Source organism: Meleagris gallopavo, chromosome 8 (genome assembly GCF_905368555.1).
Source record: "Meleagris gallopavo chromosome 8, MGAL_WU_HG_1.1, whole genome shotgun sequence".
Taxonomy (NCBI): Eukaryota; Metazoa; Chordata; class Aves; order Galliformes; family Phasianidae; genus Meleagris; species Meleagris gallopavo.
This window is the reverse complement of record NC_139411.1, coordinates 25,930,291-25,948,860: the sequence shown is the minus strand read 5'-3', so window position 1 is coordinate 25,948,860 and position 18,570 is coordinate 25,930,291. Positions and strand designations below refer to the sequence as shown.

The 18,570-nt window shown below is 40.4% G+C and overlaps 1 long non-coding RNA gene across 1 annotated transcript in view; it reads left to right on the top strand.

Annotated features, from left to right (window-relative positions):
• Positions 1 to 18,570, top strand: part of LOC109368854 (uncharacterized) — a 225,057-nt gene continuing 206,487 nt past the window's right edge. The window contains exons 1-4 of the long non-coding RNA XR_014884714.1: positions 1 to 528; positions 2,427 to 2,498; positions 6,130 to 6,341; positions 13,533 to 13,643. This is a non-coding gene — a long non-coding RNA (uncharacterized LOC109368854). The remainder of the gene's footprint in view (positions 529 to 2,426; positions 2,499 to 6,129; positions 6,342 to 13,532; positions 13,644 to 18,570) is intronic.

Here is an 18,570-nt window from a genome sequence, read left to right as displayed (position 1 = left end):
CCTCAGCCCTCAAGCTCTCCATTAGAAACAAAACATAATTTCCTCGGCAGCCAAATGCAATATTTCCATGGAAAAACGTGGAAAACATAGTTTGGAGCTGATTTCATCTGTCGACGTGATAATTTTTATAATCGCAGAAGTCGGTCTGTCTTCAGCATCTGACACTAACAAGTTCTTGAAGTGGTGTTCCTGGTGCTTCAGGAGAGAATTAGCATTAGGAGAGAGTTCTTCACTCCTCATCCACCTGCAACCTTCCAACAGGCTTTTTGAAGAAACAAAGCCATCACTCGAGGTCCAGGCCTGAGCATACATCACTTTGAAAGTATCCCAGATCTGACTTCTGGGATGTAGACTCTCATCAGAGTGCCTCATCCCATACAGCTGCAGGCAGAACTGGGCCTTCTGCAAGTAGTTGGAAAGGAGAACTGTCCTGGAGTGTTTGGGAGAGCCTGCTGGATCAGCTCACCTCATCAAGAGATGGAATCCTTCTCCTGAAGCTGGAGGGCACCTCCAAGGCCTTGACTGAATGTGAGTACCAGGTGATTCTATGTACTGATGTCCAGACACAGGAGGTGAAATTCATGTGTGTTTTATAAGACGTCAGCCCTGTTGCTGACAAATACTGGCCTTCTCTGCCCCTGCTCGCTTGCATTGTCCTGGCAAGGGACTCCCAGAAGCCTTCACGTCTCTGTGGTGATTTGGGCAGCCCCCAGGCAGGGAATTTGGAAGGGGTGGGGAACAGCAAGCAGCAAGGAGAGGACCCATAAGCCGTGGGTGAGAGGAGAAGCTACTGACACAAGCCGAAGTCGGAAAGGATTTTTTCCACATCGGAGAACCCAGCCCCTAATATAAAATATAGCAATGCGGCCACTGGAGGGCAGCCTCGTTGCTCACGCTGCCCTGCATCAGCCCTCCATCCCCACGCGGCTCGCCCTGAGCCCGCTTTGTCAGGCATTTCCTGCTGGTATGGTTGAGCAGAGATACACACGCACACAAACAACTTCTTTCTCTATAATTTTGCTGCGTGGTAGATGAGACCTGAAAAAAATGATCGTGCGTGTTTTCCTATGGGTGATGATGTTCCTCTAACTGGTGCTTTTGTTTGCCAGCTGTAACACATCCCTTCCAACCCGGTGCCTCCCTTCTCACTGTGATGCCTACTGCATCTTTTCGGTACTGTTCTGCAGCAGGGTGGGAAGGTTTCCAGCTTCCTCCAGCCTCAGTTAAACAGTTTTTGATTTCTTCGCTGGCATCAGCAGCTGTTAGCAAGAACAAAGCATAGGTAGAAGCCAGACATCACTAAGAGGCCTCAAGAGCCCCAGTCTGCTCTGCTCTGCTCTGCTTGGGTTTGTGCTTGGCAGCTTTTCAGGCAGCTGGGATGTCTGTCTTCTTTTCCAGGCATTTTCAACCTACTTGCACAAGCCAGGGTACATGCAGATGTAACAATGAGATGTATTATCATTGCTGTGTGGTTTGACCTGCTGGCTGCTTCAAGTTCTGTGGCTGAGCAGCACACACCAGGTGACCGGAGGTGTGGGAAGATGTATGATGAGGTGCTGGTTGGAGAAGACAGGACACTAATTTACAGGAAATAATGTTTAATTGGTTTTGTGATCGTGGATTACCATCCAAGTATAAATAGTTTATTCTCTCTTCTTAAATTCCTTGTATTATTGGCTTCTAGGCACTGATTATCTCCACACAGCCCATAGGGGACAGAATTGCTGTAGGAAAACAAAGGGGGAAAATAAATTTACTTGCATCTATGGAGAACTTGAAAAATTGTGAGTGTTTTTGTAAAGCTTTTACATCATCATCCTTTTCAACTGAGCATCCTAACTGCTTTATAAATATTAATTAAGCCTCATGTGGCTTCTCTGAATTACGTAAAGACAGAATTGCCTCATCCATCAGATGAGAGGATCCAGAAGCTGCTAACAATTTGAAATGACAACAGCTCAGTGAACAAAAACATAACACCCACCTGAAACTTCTGGGCTGGAGGAAAAAAAATGAGTGGCTTGTCTTTATAATTGAATCATAGAATGGCTTGAGTTGGAAGGGACCTGTTAAGATTATCTAGTTCCAATTGCCTTCCCTGGTCTGGGTGCCACCCGCCAACTCAGCTGCCCATGGTCCAATCTAGCCTGGCCTTGGGCACCTCTAGGGATGTAGAACCCACAACTCCTCTGGGCAGCCTGTGCCAAGACCTCACCACCCAGTATCGCTTCATCCTCACAAAAAAGTAGGACTGGATCAGGAAGGACTGCATGAAGTCCTCTCTTCCCATATGCTTCTTCCTTCTCTCTTTTTTGCTTTGTGAGATTATCTTGCCTTCATGGGTAAACTTTATTTATGTTTAGGATTTCAGAAAGGAAGCAACCTAAAGGGAAAAAGCTCATTCTTTTCTCTCTTCTCTTTCCCAGACCTAAGACTCCATTGCATGCTGAGCGATGCTGACACAAGGAGCTGCTGGAAATGAAAGATGGAGGAGCACGGTGAGTAAGAGATCCCCATGGAGCAGTGTGGGACTGTGTGCAGGATGGTGAAGCCAGGCTATCTTTAGGCAGCAAAAGGGCTGCCACAGCTATATATAGAGAGAGGATATTGCTGTTTGGGAAGGATTGGCAAGGATATTCCCAGTCCTTGAAACTGCAGAAGCTCACTAAAAGAGACAAGCTAAGGGCAAACTGCCTGCGAAATACGTATCAGGCACTAGATAAAATGCATAACACATCCAGTAGAAGAGTTTGGGTTTGGACTTCAGTTAATTTAATTGTAACTCGGAGTGAAGACTTTTAGTAATCGCAGAGGTATCAGTCGTTTACTGAAATTTCTCATCTCCTACTCATTATTCACATTTTCTCTTCCAAATATCTGGGAAGGCACTAGATTAATTGTTTCTCCAGGTGGACTTCTGCAGATGTGTCTTCTAAATCTACCTTTATCAATGATTTCTAGTAAGATGACTGCAGACCAGGAGGAAATTAAAGTACAGAACAAAACTTGTTTGTGTTTGAAATTTCAGTCATTTTTGAGATATAGTGGATACACGAGGCACATACGAAATGTTGTAAAATTTCAGCTGGTACAGAGAATGTGGTAGAAACATGCTTTATTTCTCAGTGTCACTAACTAGCCTTATGCAGAAATTTACAAGGGACTAGGTTAACACATGGGAAGCCGAGTTAGCAGGAGTGCAGGTGATTATTCCCCTCTGCTGGACATTCAGGAGCCCACAACTGGAATAATGTGCCCAATTTACATCCTCTGTGCGTTTTCTTCTTTGGCTACTTCAAGGGAGGTACACTGCTTAAGAGGCAATGGTCAGGTGCTGCAACAATGGAATACTAGGAAAAAAGGCGACAGATCAGTGAAACACTGAAGCAAGGGTTTAGGCTGCTGTACCATTGTTCTCGGAGGTCAAATGCCAGACTGCAAAAAGAGGCTGAGAAATCTGTCTTAAGTCTGCTCTGCTTTGAGGTAAGGAGGAGTCGTGTTGGAGGTCACCACCAGCTCCCAACCTAAATAATGCTTTTTTTTTTTTTTTTTTTTTCCTCCCAACTTCCACTTTTCTCATTTACATGTTGGAAACTGGAACAAACTTCAGGAACTGAGCTTTAATCTGCTGTGAGTTTGCTGGCTTTGTTTCTTGCATGACTTCCTTTGAGGAGCCCTTGTAAAAAATTGCACGGGCTTTGCATGGAAATGCCAGTTAATTTAAAACATATTAGTATATACATAGGTCAAATATGCAAAGTTGAAGCAGTTACAGCATGCCTGAAAGTAGTCTGTAATTAGCTCATGCAAGGTACACTGCATGAAAATCGATGGAGGAAGAATTTGTTTCTGGTCCTGGTTCAATGATTTTGTTTATTCTTGGCTTGATGACCCAATCAATGATTGCTTTATAAAATAAGAGAATTGACATATTTTAATGTATTTCAATTACATATTCAGATATCTACAACGTATTTCATAGTTGTTTTCCTGTATGCAACCTGAGTGCAGGAAAACTATTGGTACTTGACTAGGTAAGTGAAAACATAGTTAATTATTAGGTAAACTTTGCTTTCATTCTCTGTTAGTTCTGTGTGTCTTGGCAAGTTTTTTTGTTGTCTTTGTGTTTGTTGTACAGCAAGTCCATATAGTTAACACCAAATAAACACCAAGGAAAGAAAAGTGTATTGTGGAGAAACAAATAGCACTGATGGTAAGTCTCAACGCTGGGAGTGGCTCATTGGGTTTATAAATTGGTCCTCAGCAGAAGGAATTTTTGAAAAGCACCATTAGTTTTCAGTCATACAAAGTAGGTTTGGAGCAATGCTTTCGACTATTTGTATTTGCCTGAGTTAAGATTTCTGCTTCGAGGTAAAATAACAGGCCAGCGCATTCTTTTCATTTTTTCCTTCTTTTTGTTTTTAAAATGCCCAGCTGCCCCTGTAGTTAATGATGTGTCAGCATTGCCATTACAAAACCTCAGTTCTGCCTTAGTATATGAACTGTAAAATAAATGCTTCAGACTTCAAATTTGTTTTCTAGGGTTTTGCTCATGAGATCCTTTGAAGCATTTTATGGATTCGTAAGAGTATGTTGGGTTCTGCTTCAGCTCTTGGATTACTTCAATCGAATATCCACAACAAAACTTTATTAAGCAGTTTTTTAAAACATTTATTACTGCATTTCTAATATAGCAAATTATAAACCTGTCATCATAGTTTCTTTATAGCTTTATTTCTGCTTATCACAAGTTAAAGCTTGCTGTTTCTGCTGCTTTGGAAATTGATTCTTGACTCAGATAAACAGCACGGTCTTAAGACTCTCAGAAGGGTTGCAGCCTGCTTGCATTCTCACATAACCTGCATTTCTCTTACTTTCATCTCCCATGTTCTTGTTGTAAATACTTCCTGAAGGATTTTGAATGACATCAGCAGTGTTATAGCACCTACAAAATCCCCCTGGGGAGGACTTTAATCCTTCTTTACCTCTCCAAAACGTTGAAAGGAATCAGGTTCCACAGGAAAGACAAGATCCCAATATTTTTGTTTGCTCAGAAAAGTTGAATCAAAGCCAATTATTGTAGGGTTATTAGCACAGCTTTTAGCAGGACTCCAGTTTCTGTGAATTACAGAAATGGAGGATTTGTCCTGCTGGAGGTAAACCTGGTGTGTGCTATCCTGTCTGACAGCTGCTGGGGCCACGTGCTACCACACCAGCCCAAGAAGCCCCGCCATGAGGTAACTTATTTTCAGTCTCCAAGTTCGTGGCTGGGAACACCAACTGAAATGTAGGAGAACTTTTATTTCATGATCTGTATTCCTCCGTGCCATGGCACCAAATGATACAGTGAGGCAAAGAGTTTTAAAGGCTCGTTAGCATTTGCATGAATTGCTTCTCCCGCATACTGGCATGCACTTCCTCTGGCCAGCTTGCAATGGGTTCCCAATTCACTTTAACTCAATTATCTCCTTCCTTTCATAAGGATGTATGCAGGAGTGCACTATTGCCCTTTCCATATGCAATGATATTTTTTATCTACGGCACTGTGCCTTCCTCTTTTCTCTTTTAACTGCCCTTACATTGCTATTCTTGCTTTGCAGCTTCTCCTTTGGATTAGATCTTTATATATGAAAGAGCATGAAACAGTCTGGTAGTCTGTACAGCTCAGGTGAAGTGTGTAGTCTCTGGTATATCTTCTCACAGAGTGCTTATCAGTGTGGGGGCCCACAGGATCACACAGTCCCAGATAGCTTTGGGAGTATTTTTTTAAGCAAATGCTGATGTTATCCTTTATTTCTGTAGTAGGAAAGGGTTTAAGTAACAATAGGAAGTGAGACTCAGTCAAAGGAGGCATTGTAGGAACCAGCTCTCGCTCCACAATGAGATTTGGGCAGTGTGGATGTGCCCTGCATGCAATGATTTTACATGTGCAGGAGCAAGCAGTTTCTCCTAATCCCCTTCTGTAGGCTGCATTGTGGTCTCGTAACCCTCGGTGATACCTTGTAAGACTTTTTATTTCCTAAAGCAGCATTACTTCAAGACAGATTTAGGAAGGAATTGAGAGTTCTTTCTAAAATCAGAGCTTAAATTCAGAAATATGTTGTTCTCTTATCATTTGATTCTTCTCAGAAACTCGTGATGCACTTCATCAGACTAAAAGGCTGCAGGAATCCCTGCACTGCTTTACAATAACAGACCATGAACCAAAGCTCCTGGGACAGACTCTGCACAGTGTTGGGGCTGCAGCACTGCTGGATAACATGCCATGACTGCACCACCCTGCTGAAAATCATGCTGTCCTAAGGACCTAGAATGTTCTTTTCTCCTCGCTTGTTCAGCAGGTATGTGGATCACCTCCTGGGCTTGTGCATGTGGGAAACTCTGCAGATGGTCCAGGACATTGGAGGTATCTCAAATCCTTCCTCTTGCAAGGGAGCTTGTGTGGTAGAAAGACAGATATCTTACTACTATTTGTTCTGTAATATAGTGCTGTTTAGAAATTTCATAAAGAAAAGAGGTTTCTGTTTTTTCTCACAATATTGCTTGTATAGGGAATCATCTGAAAGTGCTATATGAAATGACCCCAAGAGAGGAAAGATGTGTGAGCAGAGTTATTGGCACTCGGACAAGAAAGAGGGCAGGAGGTGAGGATATTCTTTCAGAGACTTTACAATACCAGTTTGCTAAGGTCAATTAACGTCTCAGATGCATCTCAGATTTGCTCATCTGTGGCATATTGAAAGCATCTAACTGAAACCCGTGAGGGCTGGGTCTTCCAATGAGGCTTCAGTGAGGTCTGACCCTGAAATATCACTACCTGCAGGATGACCGCAGGGTTGGAGGGGACATGCAGCTCTACTGAGCAAAGCAGTGGGCTTCATGTAGACCTGCAATGTGGAGAGCCACCCCGCCCCATGAGCTTCTTCAGTGTGCAAGGCCTTGGGACACATTGAAAATACACATATTATGTGGGAACTATCACTTTAAATCTGCTGTGGGACTGACAAAAGTACAGTGGTTCTAGTGAATTACTGCAGTCTCTTAGGATCAACTTGGCAGCTCAGTAACAAGTTTTGCTGGCCTGAAAAATCCCCATCTCAAGAATATGCTGAAAGAAAATCTGAAGTTTGAACACCCCTGCTTCTCAATCATTAGGATAAACATCTGAAGGTAGAGATGTCTTGGACCATCTGTAACACAAATAGTTGTGTGGGCTTTGTACTGTAAACTGCTTCATTTCTAATAGCGCTCTGCCTTGGGGGAAACAAGCAGAGACAAAATATCCAAAAATGATAAACTGCTGTATTTGAGAATCACTAAACTTTGGCCATGTGATTCTTCTACTTGCCATAGGCAAGAGCTCTGAAACTTTTATCTCGTAGCTTCTTATAGCATATTTCACATGTATCCTTTATCATCCCTCCTTACATGTGTCACCTGCAACAGAGATCCAAGAGGTCTCTGAAAAATCACTTTTACAAACAGCATCCAGTAGTAACTAGAAAGCACAAAGAAATGTCATGTCTTGTTGCTTGTAGTGATAAGTTCTCTCCAGCAGTAGCTGTATAAATCAGTGTTTTTCCGCTGTCATTTCTCATCAAAACCCTTAAATGAAAGGAAATCATGGGCATGGAAATAAGAGTAAAATGCTTGATGGTCTCTAAGGTTTTGGAGCATTCAGTTTCTTCTAAAATTAATGGAATTTGGACGTGCAAATCCCTTATGTGGTTTTGAACATCCCATTTGACTAATATTTAAACTACTGACGTTTATCGCAAGTCCCCAGGAGTGAGCACTGGCAGGACCTTCTGGGACTTGAGAATACCAGCAGCCAGCAAGAAGAAAGAAATGTTTGTTTTCATAACTACTGAGCCACTGTGGCACTTACAAGTCTTCAATTTCATCTGCTAATGAAGTTTTTAATTAATTCATTAGACAATTGTATTTCAGTGGCGTGTTTCCCACCCACCATCTGCTCCAGGTTACATGTCTTAAATTAAACACCCGTTTGGCTACATGCTGGGTAAATTTGTTCAAGCACTATATCTTTTAACTTTGGCAGTGCTTAGATACCCTATTCACTGCGGGGCCACCTTGTCTCCCCGATAGTGCTTAACACATTGCAAAGAATGCTTCTTTCTAGGAGTGTCCAGCTAATACTAGAGGCATTACTGGGTATTACTGCCATGAGGCACCGGGGTGATTATTAAAGCAACATTTCAGGTGAAGTTTGGAATGAGAATTGAGAATGGGAATATTTGGATACCTTGTTGCAGTTTTCTTGTAGCTTTTGTCAAATCTGCTTGAATGCCCTCAGTGAAGGCTAAAATTAACTACTTCAGCTTGTTACATCCAATGTGGCAGTACTGCGTGTTCGTTTATGAGGTGTGCTTCAAAAATATGACTCAGATTGTATCTTGTCAGTTTCCACTGTTGGAAGCTGCTGAAAAAAAAGTGAGATGTTCAGAGACACTCATTGTAGTGTGATGGAAATAGAATAAATCTTGGGAAAAATTAATAAGGTTTCATCTCCAACACTGAAATGCATTTCTTTAATAGCTGGTCAGAAGGATGAATTTTGAATTCATTCTTGAAAAAATCTAATATTACAATTGTATTTCTGTAGATTTCATGTTGATCTTCTGTCATTTGAGGTTTTAAAAATAGAATTGTTTCTTTTTGCTACTTCTAGAAAATCTAGACTGTTGTTAAAAGGCTCAGAAAAAAAAATACAACAGCCCTTAAAAGAATCATGCTACTGATGGCAGGCCCTAAATAGGCTTAGTGAATTTTTTGATCCCTACAATCTGAGTATTTCCTCATTCCATAGGAAATAGTTCATGAAATAATAATATTTGATATTTATTTTGCATCTTTTTGTCTAGGTTTGCAAAACGTTCTTTGAGATGTCAGTTCCTTGTAATATATTGTTAAATAGTTTTGTTTTCATGTGATAAGGTAGAGTAAATGAAATCAGTAATTTTAGAGACAAGAGAGGCCTGAGGATGCCCGGAAAGTCACTGGCAAAGAGTGGAGAACAGTTACTGTATCCTCCAACCCCTGACCCATACAGGTCTACCAGCTTTGATGAAATATCTGTATATAGAATCATAGGATTATAGAATCATCCGTGCTGGAAAAGACCTTCGAGATCTTCAAATCTAACCATGAGTTTAACCTACTGTGTCCCACTGCTAAACCACCTCCCTCAGTGCTATGTCCACATGTCTCTTGCATACCTCCAGAGATGGACTCCACCACTTCCCTGGGCCGCCTATTCCAGTGCTTGACCACCCTCTCCATCAAGAAATTATTTCTAATGTCCAATCTAAACTTTCCCTAGTTCAACTTGAGTCCATTTCCTTGCATCCTATCTAAGAAAAGAAACCAACATCCTGCTCACTGAAACCTCTTTTCATGTAGTTGGTGACAGAGAGTGATGAGGTCTCCCCTCAGCCTCCTTTTCTCCAGACTGAATAACCTCAATTCCTTAAGTTGTTCCTCATAACTTGTCTTCTAGTCTCCTCACCAGTTTCATTGCTCTGATCTGCACGCATGCTGGAGCAACTCAATGACCTTGTGGTGAGGAACCCAAAACTGTGCAAAGCATTTGAAGTGCAGTCTCATCAGTGCCAAGTACATAGGGACAATCACCTATCCTGTCGGCCGCATGGTTTCTGAGGCAAGCTGGGATACCATTAACCAACTTGGCCACCTGGGCACAGAGCTGGCTCAAGTTCAACCAACTTGTAGACCAACATTCCCAGGGCCTTTTTCTTTGGGTACTTTCCAACTACTCTACCCCAAGCCCAAGTGTAGTTGTTGTGACCCAAGTACAGAACCCAGCACTGAGCTTTGATGAATGCCATGTGGTTGGACATGGCCCATCAATCCAGCCTATACAGCTCCCTCTGCAAAGCCTACCCACCATCAAGACTATCACCAGTTCCACCTAACTTGATATCTGCTGCAATATGCCTGCCATTGGCGAGATACAAGAACACATGCTCCTCTGTTTTGCAAAGTCTTCATTTGGAAAATGTAGGTTTGTCTCTTTTTAAATTAATTTAGTAAAAAGTTCTCATGTCCAAGCAAAGATTGTCTTGCACAAAACAAAATAAATAAGTTTTTGTTTGATAGAAACCATGTAAAATAGGGGAAAGAAAGCTGGAATAATTTGGATTTACCTTCCAGTTCTGTGAGAAAACTTCAGAGATGTTAATGATCTAACTGTGCCTTAATTACCCATATATTTGGACTTAGATACTTTGGAACAGGCTTTTCACTCCAGCGAGGCATCAGAAGTAACCGTGTAAAAGAGAACAAAAGATGATAGAATAGAGCATTTCTGTGTGTGCCCAATACTCTGATGTTTTACATTTTAAGAAGCTAAAATTAATGCACATTGATTCAAACAGCTCAAAATATCCTGCAAGAGCTAATCAATCCAAAAGTACTTATGAGCAATAATTCAGTCAGCTGGTGAACTAACTGACTGCTAATGATGAGAGATGAAGACTCTCTGCTTTTGTGAGCGATTAGCTGGATCATCTAATCTGGCACAGAAGATAATTATCTACTAATACATATGAAAAAAATAAAACATGACAAAAAATTATCCCAGCAAGTGCTCATGTATTTGGGGGAGATTTCCAGTAGCTGCTGAGATCATAAAATTAAAGGTGGTATTTCTAGAATAGGGACAAAACGAAATAACTTTAAGCAGGATTAGAGGGATGGAAGTGTACTTGCTTTTTCTTCCTCACCTCACTGAAATTTTATCTCATTGTTAGAGATATACCACGCACCAAAAGTTCTGCTCTTCCATGGCAGAATTAATGCAACATATCTTTTTGCTCAGTGCCAGAGTGTTACTTGTGCAGCTTTCCTGCAATGTTGCAAATCTGCTCCTCAGTCTCAGGTGATGGCCCCTGTGTTAGCAGTGGAGAAACACAAGTTTGCTTGTCCGCCAGCTGCAGCTGTTGGAAGTGGCTCTGAGTTTTCTCTCATATATTTTATAAGGGGAAAATTATAGGTATAAGAAGGTTAAGCTGTGTAAGTTGGTCGCCGCAGGCTATTTATTATCATTTCATAGCAGAGAAAGATAATCTTTGTCTTTAATTACAGTAGATTCCTACATATGACTTAATACTTTAATGGGAACTCACACTAAATCTCTGTCACAGGTTCATTTGCATCTTTGGGCCTTATGAAAATTAGGGTGATTTGTTTCAAAATTAATTCCTTTGCTCATTAAAACATTGAATTGATCCTGTTGTTTTCTTAATAGCAGTTGCAACAGGTGCCACCAAAGAAATTAAGAAACAAACAAACAAGACTGTAACTGTTGTGGTTATACATGAAATTCCACGTGCAATGAATTTATCATATTCTTATTCAAAACATCTGGAATAGGTTAGCTGGAAATCTGTGCATGTGGTCAGAGTCTACTTGGACACAATATCTCTTGATAACTGGGTCTCTGACTTAATCCACTCTTCACCTACTGGTTGTTTCTGCTCCTTTCTGTTTGCCCAAATGGGGCCAGCCTTGGAGTTTTAAAGTTTTGTATGGGAACTGCTGAATCACAGCCTGAACCTCTGATTGATCACCTGAGGTGAGCAATGAGTCAGCCATGGGAGCACAGGTGAAAGCAATTAATTCTGGCCTGGCTCCACCTCTCCTAGACCCATTTAAGAGCTGACTACCAGTGGGAAAAGATCTCTTCTGGAGATCCTCTGCTCTGGAGTTCCATAGCGAGCCCAGTATACGGGTAAGCATTCTATCTATTCTCTTTTGGTATGACAACTGCTCAGCCAAGCTCTCTGGTATATTTCATAATTATGACATCTGAACATTCATTGATTACACATGTTGTATGGTCTCTATAACCAAAACCAGGTTCTGTGGTTGGTTTTGTACGTTCTTCAGCTTTCCTTATCCAAAAGTGAGTTTCAAGGCAGATGAGAATGCTGGCAGTGCCCAGAATAGAATGAACAGCTCTGGAGGAAGGCTGGAGCTAGAAAGTTGGTCTGTGAACCACAGGGGCAGTTGGGACTTTGCTCAGACCTGAGGAGATCAGGGCTAGACAGAGGGTGCGTTACACATTCACTGAAACTAGTTCCTTTCTAAGGCAAGGAAACAGGAAGTGAAGCATGTACAGGGAATTGTTTTCATTGCAGTGTCATGTTTAAAACACCATAGGTGATGGCATTGTAGAATTCCAGCTTAGAAGTGATGGATATGGGACCTGTCCACGTCCAACAACAAGAAGACATTTGTTTGCCTACATGGAGCAAAATGATCACTATCATCAGTGTGTGAAATATGATATTCCTCTGCTTTATAATATGTTTCTCCTAAAAACAGACTCAGCCTGAGGGATTGGAGTCTTCAGCTGTGCTTCATGTGCTGCCGGTTCACCACTACACCAATGGCTGTTGTTTATGGGTGGATGTGCTGCACCTGGAGTAGCAACACACCAGGGCCTGCTCTGCATTCAGTTTTCTCTGTTGATTGTTAAATTATTGTTAAATTATGTTGAATTATCTACATCCACTTAGGCAACATGTAGGCATCCTAATGCATTTCTGTCATATCATCAAAGCAATGCTCTGTATTTAAATTCTGCAGCAGCAATAACAAACTGAAAAAAAGCCATGCTCTTTGAGTAACGCGTAGTGTGTCACAAATGTTCTTCTGAATGATGGCACTGCTACAACTTTAACCATTTTATATTAATTTTCAACTTTGTTTCGTAGTTCTTAAATGAACTGCACATTTGCCAGATAATATCCAGGACACAAAATGCCATTTAGTAGAAAATAGCTATAAAATTACTGTATAACTTCCTGCACGTGTGTTTTAATTAATCAAAGAAAATGTTCAATGTGGAATGTGAAACAATTTATTCTGACTATAAGACAAAGGATGAAATATTTAAATACTCTGTTAAATAATCATAAGGAAAAAACACGTGAAGGTGAAATGAAGAGCTAGAGGAAGGTTTCTCTAGAAGAAAGCATGAGGAAAAACTAAAGGGGAAGCTAAATGAAAAGGAGAGTGGGAGGGGAGATCCCAGTTGAGAAAAGATTAGTAACAAAATTTTGGGAGTTTTTCTTTGTTTCCTACAGAATGTTCTTATTTACATAAAACATGGAGATTGGCCCTAAAAACAATCAGATTCAATATGATAATATTAAAAAAAACTTGAGCTATTTTTTACTATATAGATAAACTCATAAATAAGAATGACAATTTCTTGGTGGATACCAAAAAGAAAAAGATCTGCTCTCGCAGGTGATGGACTTGAGGCTTAATCTGAAATCTAACTGGCAGCAGGTGGGGGTGTGAGCTCATGGTGTGTTCTAGAACAATGGAATCATTTTCACAGGTGCTTAGGACTGCAAGAAAGCTACATTTAAGGTGCAATAATTGTTATAGCTTATTTAGTTCTGAAGCTCAGAGAAATCTGTGGAAATACTTGTGTTGTCTTTAACAGGACGCTCAGAATTTATTTTTTTTTTTTACAGGATATATTTGTGATGCCTAAGAAGAAAGTATGCAGCTACCTGGGAGTAGAGAACTCTTGCAAGTAAAACTGTATAGTAAGGACTCAGAGTGGAATTGCTGCCTATTCACTGGTAAGTGCTTTACAGCATCCTGCTGGGGCAGAAGGGAAGTTAATTCACATTGTGATACAGGTTATATTTATGTGCCCATAAGCATTATAAACTTCAGTACTCTTCTGGAGATGTATGTAATCTATGTTTGCAGAACGTTGTTGAATGGCTGAGTTGCAAGTATTGCCTCTTGGCTAGGTGATGGTGGAGAGCTGCAGCTAATTTGCATTTAGTCCTGAAGAAAAGTAGAAACTAGATTTTGCTACTGGAATCCACTGGAATGACTAGTCTGGAAATCTATTTAGTTTCAAAACAGTAATTTGCAAGGTCTCATACACTTATGTTTTCTACGTTGTTAAATACAGATCTGGTTTGTTTCTTTCCCAATTAAAATGGAAACTTCTCCAGAAGCTGTCCTAACCTTCTACAGGCTGTAGAACCATATTTAGAGCTCTGATTTCTTTGTGTTGTATATGCCAGAGGCTGATTCTCTCAGAGGAGATATTGGAGCCTACTGGAGAGCTCTAGCAAGTATGGAAGGTAGATGCAGCAAAGCTTTCAAGCATAGAGAATTTTATTATTATTATTTTTTATTTTTTTTCCGTAAGGCAAAGATTCTGAAACTAGAATCTTCTTGTCTCCAGATGCCTTCTGTAGTCTACAGAAATTGTAAGCACCTTCTTGTTGGGTTAATATCTGCCTCTCTGTATGATTCCAGAACAGTGACTGAAAGCAACAGTAACTTGGGGAAGTCCTAACTCAGGAAGAGTAGTTATATTGAGATTCCCTAGTATGGTTCTGAACCTTTGCAAAATATTTTTTAATAAGAGTGCTGGTCAGCACCTTCTCAGGGCAATGTAGATGAGCATCTAGTTCTGACCCTCTCAGATCCTTGTGTCAGGGTTCCCAAATGGAGCCTTTATACATGCTATTTAGCAAAGCATGGAATCAAACTGCCAAGCTTGTATCAGGAATGCCATAAGATGCTCTAGTTGTTCTGCATCCTTTTATTCTCTTAGAAAGGAAAACAAACTATTACAGAGCCTTTTACCTAGAGACTGTGATGAGAGATGCAAATGTGCTGCTAACCAGGGATGCAAACATTGTTTCTATCTTCAGCATCTCTTTTATTGTTAGTCACTCTTCAACTGTGACTTTAGACATTTGTTTGGAAGGAGAAGATGGTGCAACATATGTGATGAGCTCTGATCTGGAGACTGGCAAACTGAGCAGTTAAATGCTGACTGCTGGGCCTGGTAGACAGCTTATTCAAATTTCAGAATGTTGGTTGTAAAACATAATAGGCTAAGTTTTATAGGACCTGAATAGCAAAGAATGTAATAAAGCACTTGTCAGAAAATGGAGAACTCAGTGAGTACGAATTACTTAATTACTGATAAAATGCCTATTATGTGCTAGAAACAATAAACAAAGCAAAATATGAAACTCCTGTCTCTTGTATGCTGAATGACAATTCTTTTCTTGTCAGTGCATTAATGAATCATTAGTTCATAAGCAAATAAAACCTTCGTTTTATCAACAAGTTTGTTATATTTGTCAGAGGATTTTGTTTGACTACATACGTAATATCAGGTGTACTTTGAAAGATGTTTTTTGCATTTCATCTTTTGCAAGATGGCTATTCAGATGATTAATAGATGAAAGGAGTTGTGTTAAACATTGGACATAATTTATTACATGCTTGCACTTCTCTGCAACCTGCAGAGCAGTCAGTAGGGTGCTGCCACATACAGCCAAGCCCTGTAGCAAGGCTGTCTGCAGGCTGTGATAAATGGAGCATGTTACTCACTGAGGAGTGGGCCTTCCCCAGAGTGAGGGAGGGAAAAGAAAGTTGTTTTTGCATTATGACGCTGCTTTTAATATAAGACATTTCAAGTGGTCTTAAGAATGAATAAATCAATTAAAAATAAAAAATGTCAGCCTTATGCTCAGTCTCAGGGAAATGCTGTGCTAGGCTAAAATAGGAAAAATACAGTGTTGGAGAGGGTAAGGCTGAATGAGAGAACTCTGTATGAGTAACATGCTTTTTGTTTCTAACAAACGCTGCTGTGTGATCAATGAACTTTGGCTGTATGAAGATTCAGCAAGGAAAACTGAGCAATAAGGCAATACTCAAGTCTTATGAACAAGTGTGTAGGATAGAGCTCTCCTCTCTTACACACCACAGATCTGTACCTCTTTCTCCTGACTTATCTGAGCTAATGGTCACTGAAACTGCTGTTCTGTGTGAATGCAAGGAGGACAAGTGTGGGCAGAGCCAGCTGTGTTTCAAAGAGAGACATGAGTAATGCTAGCCTACCGAGCATAGTCTTGGACTGAGCATAGAAGAAAATGCCTTTCATTAGATAACATTAGGCCTAAATAATATACATGAAGATAAAGATTGCATCTCACAGTGCTTGCTGCTTATTTTGTTTTTTATTGTTGAAATGTCTGTTACTTCCAGATACATGCTGGAAGTCTTGTGGGCATTTTGCAGAGTCATTTGGAAACTGCAGCTGGTTAAAACAAGTAGAAATATGTTCTGTCACTCATTACTTTCATTTTTATACTAAAAAAACATGGCAAATAATGGCTGTCCTGCTTTTCTTTTTTTTGTGGGAATGTACAACGCAAATTTCAGAGTATTATGTGACGACTTCATTACACTAAACATACGTGTCTTTTTTTCTGAAAAGGTTGACTTTAACTTGCTGGAGGAGATTTTTTCACTTTGTCTATGAACTAAGAGTTCTACTCTGGATAAAATCTCTTCCATGCATGTCAGATCTGACTTAGGAATGTGTGCTTAAGTGAATGTTTAAGATATGTTTATCTCCCTCTGGCAAGGGTTTCTTTCATGTGAACTTAGACTTCTCCATATTTCTACATAGAATTCTTCCATACACTGTGACTTCACTCTAAGTGACTCCAGCAGTAAGAGCTCTTTCAGTTCTCATCCATTACCTAAATTATACCAGGCTAAATATCCTTCATTTAGAATCATAGACTGTCTATATGTTAATACCAAAGTTACTCGGATTCTTCCTGATTTGCAAGAGGCTTGAACTAAATTCCTTGCCCTGTGCAATCTCAAACACTAAGGTTGAGTTTCATGTATCTCTGGGACCATTAAGGTCTTGATTGTACTTTGAGGAGATGTATAAACTATTTCTACTCAGGTATACTTCAGGGGGGTTGATTGCAGCCGAAAGGCAGTGTGGTGGTGCTGACAGTGATGTTTGTGTTCTGCCTGCACTGAATGGGTGATTGATGTATAATTCTATTGACTCTTCCGCTGAGGGCTTCATTTCTGACCTTCCTCTCCTGTTTTTTGTTCTGTTTGCCTTGATTTCAAGACTAGCTTTTGTTTGTTCATCTTTTAGTTTCTTCCATCTGGGTAATGAGTGTTGTATAATTGTTCAGAAGCTCTGATAAAGGACCCTGGTACACATGCTCTGGTGTACAACAAAATGCTGCTGCTTATTTAAAGGAGTTAAGTACTACTACAAAGAAACTGAAGAATTTCAGACTGGAGGAAGAGCAACAGGTTAGCCGCATAGGTGCGGGAGTGAGATAAGTCTAACTGAAGTACTTACTGAAAAAGATCTGGAGCCCTCTCACCTAACACCTTGACACTCTTGACTACACAAAATTTTTGCAGTGATGTTCAGGAATGCCAATAAGAACTTTCTTTGTTTCTTATAGTGCAGCTCTATGGCAATAGGGAGGTCAACCAGTGATAAAAATGGGTTCACGACATGTGCAGGCAGTTTCTTTCCAGATACTTCTAGCACTGCTTCTGTGCACTCTCTTCAAAACAGAAGGGGCTGGGGGTTGTGAGAGCAGAGATTCCTTCCCCCACAGTGACCTCCTTCCGTTTAACAGAAATTGAGGTGAAATTTGTCTGAATTGTGGTCTGAACTCTGAGTTCTGCTGGATTAAATGTTTTCACACAGACTGGCTGACTTCTGATGATGCTGTTTGTCTTCAACCACCATATGGGTGAGTGGAAGTGGTGGCACCTATGTTCTGATGATAGTTACGTGGGTTTGTTACAGGCGTGCAACAATTTAGTGCTGGGATCTTACTTGCATTCTTGTTTTTGCTGTTCTCTGATTGATGACCTGTCATAAATATCACAAACAGATGAGTTTTCTACCCTTTCTCCTCTAGAGACAGAAAGCAGATGCTGAAGAGTATTATGTACTGAGGAACTGAAATAAATAAATAAATATGGAAATCTGTGGAGGGTGACCTTCCTTGCTTTTAATATCAGAAAATGGCCAATGGACTACATCATGAAAAGCCTTTCTTTCCTTATTCTAATCCAACTCATTGGGAATTCAGGTACATGTTTGTGGTAAACTAAATGTTGTGATTCAGTGTTAAGCAGCCTGGTATGCTTTATTTCAGTCTAATCTACAGTGAGCAGATAATTGATGGAGTTTCTTAATTCTTAAGGAAGTAATCATAATGAGAGATAGCTGTTGCTGTCTGGCCAAGGGGTTATTATTCACTCTTCATTTTCATCGAGACACTTGGTTTTCTGAATAACATCCTGTAGGAAATGCTCCTTTGATGAAAGCATTCTTAATCATGTTCCATTTCATATTTATTCTTCATCTTGATCTTTGTAGGAAGCAAGTCATGTAATGGCTTACTTCTGAGAAGCTGGCATTGTGGCCTGCCCCTTAGGGATGCCTGGGGAACAGCAGTGAATTAAAGTTACCATTAAACTTCTTTTTGCAATGGCAAATTGAAAACCCAAGAACGCAGGAAAAGTGTCTCACAATTATCTTTGAATTGCAGACACACAGCAATGCTTAATTCACTTTTAAATTAGAAAGGAGATGCTCTGCTGAGAAACATGCATGCATAGTTTAGGAATATGATGAATTGCTTAGAAGGTTTCAAGCTAATGCTTCTTATGGTGTCAGCTTATCAG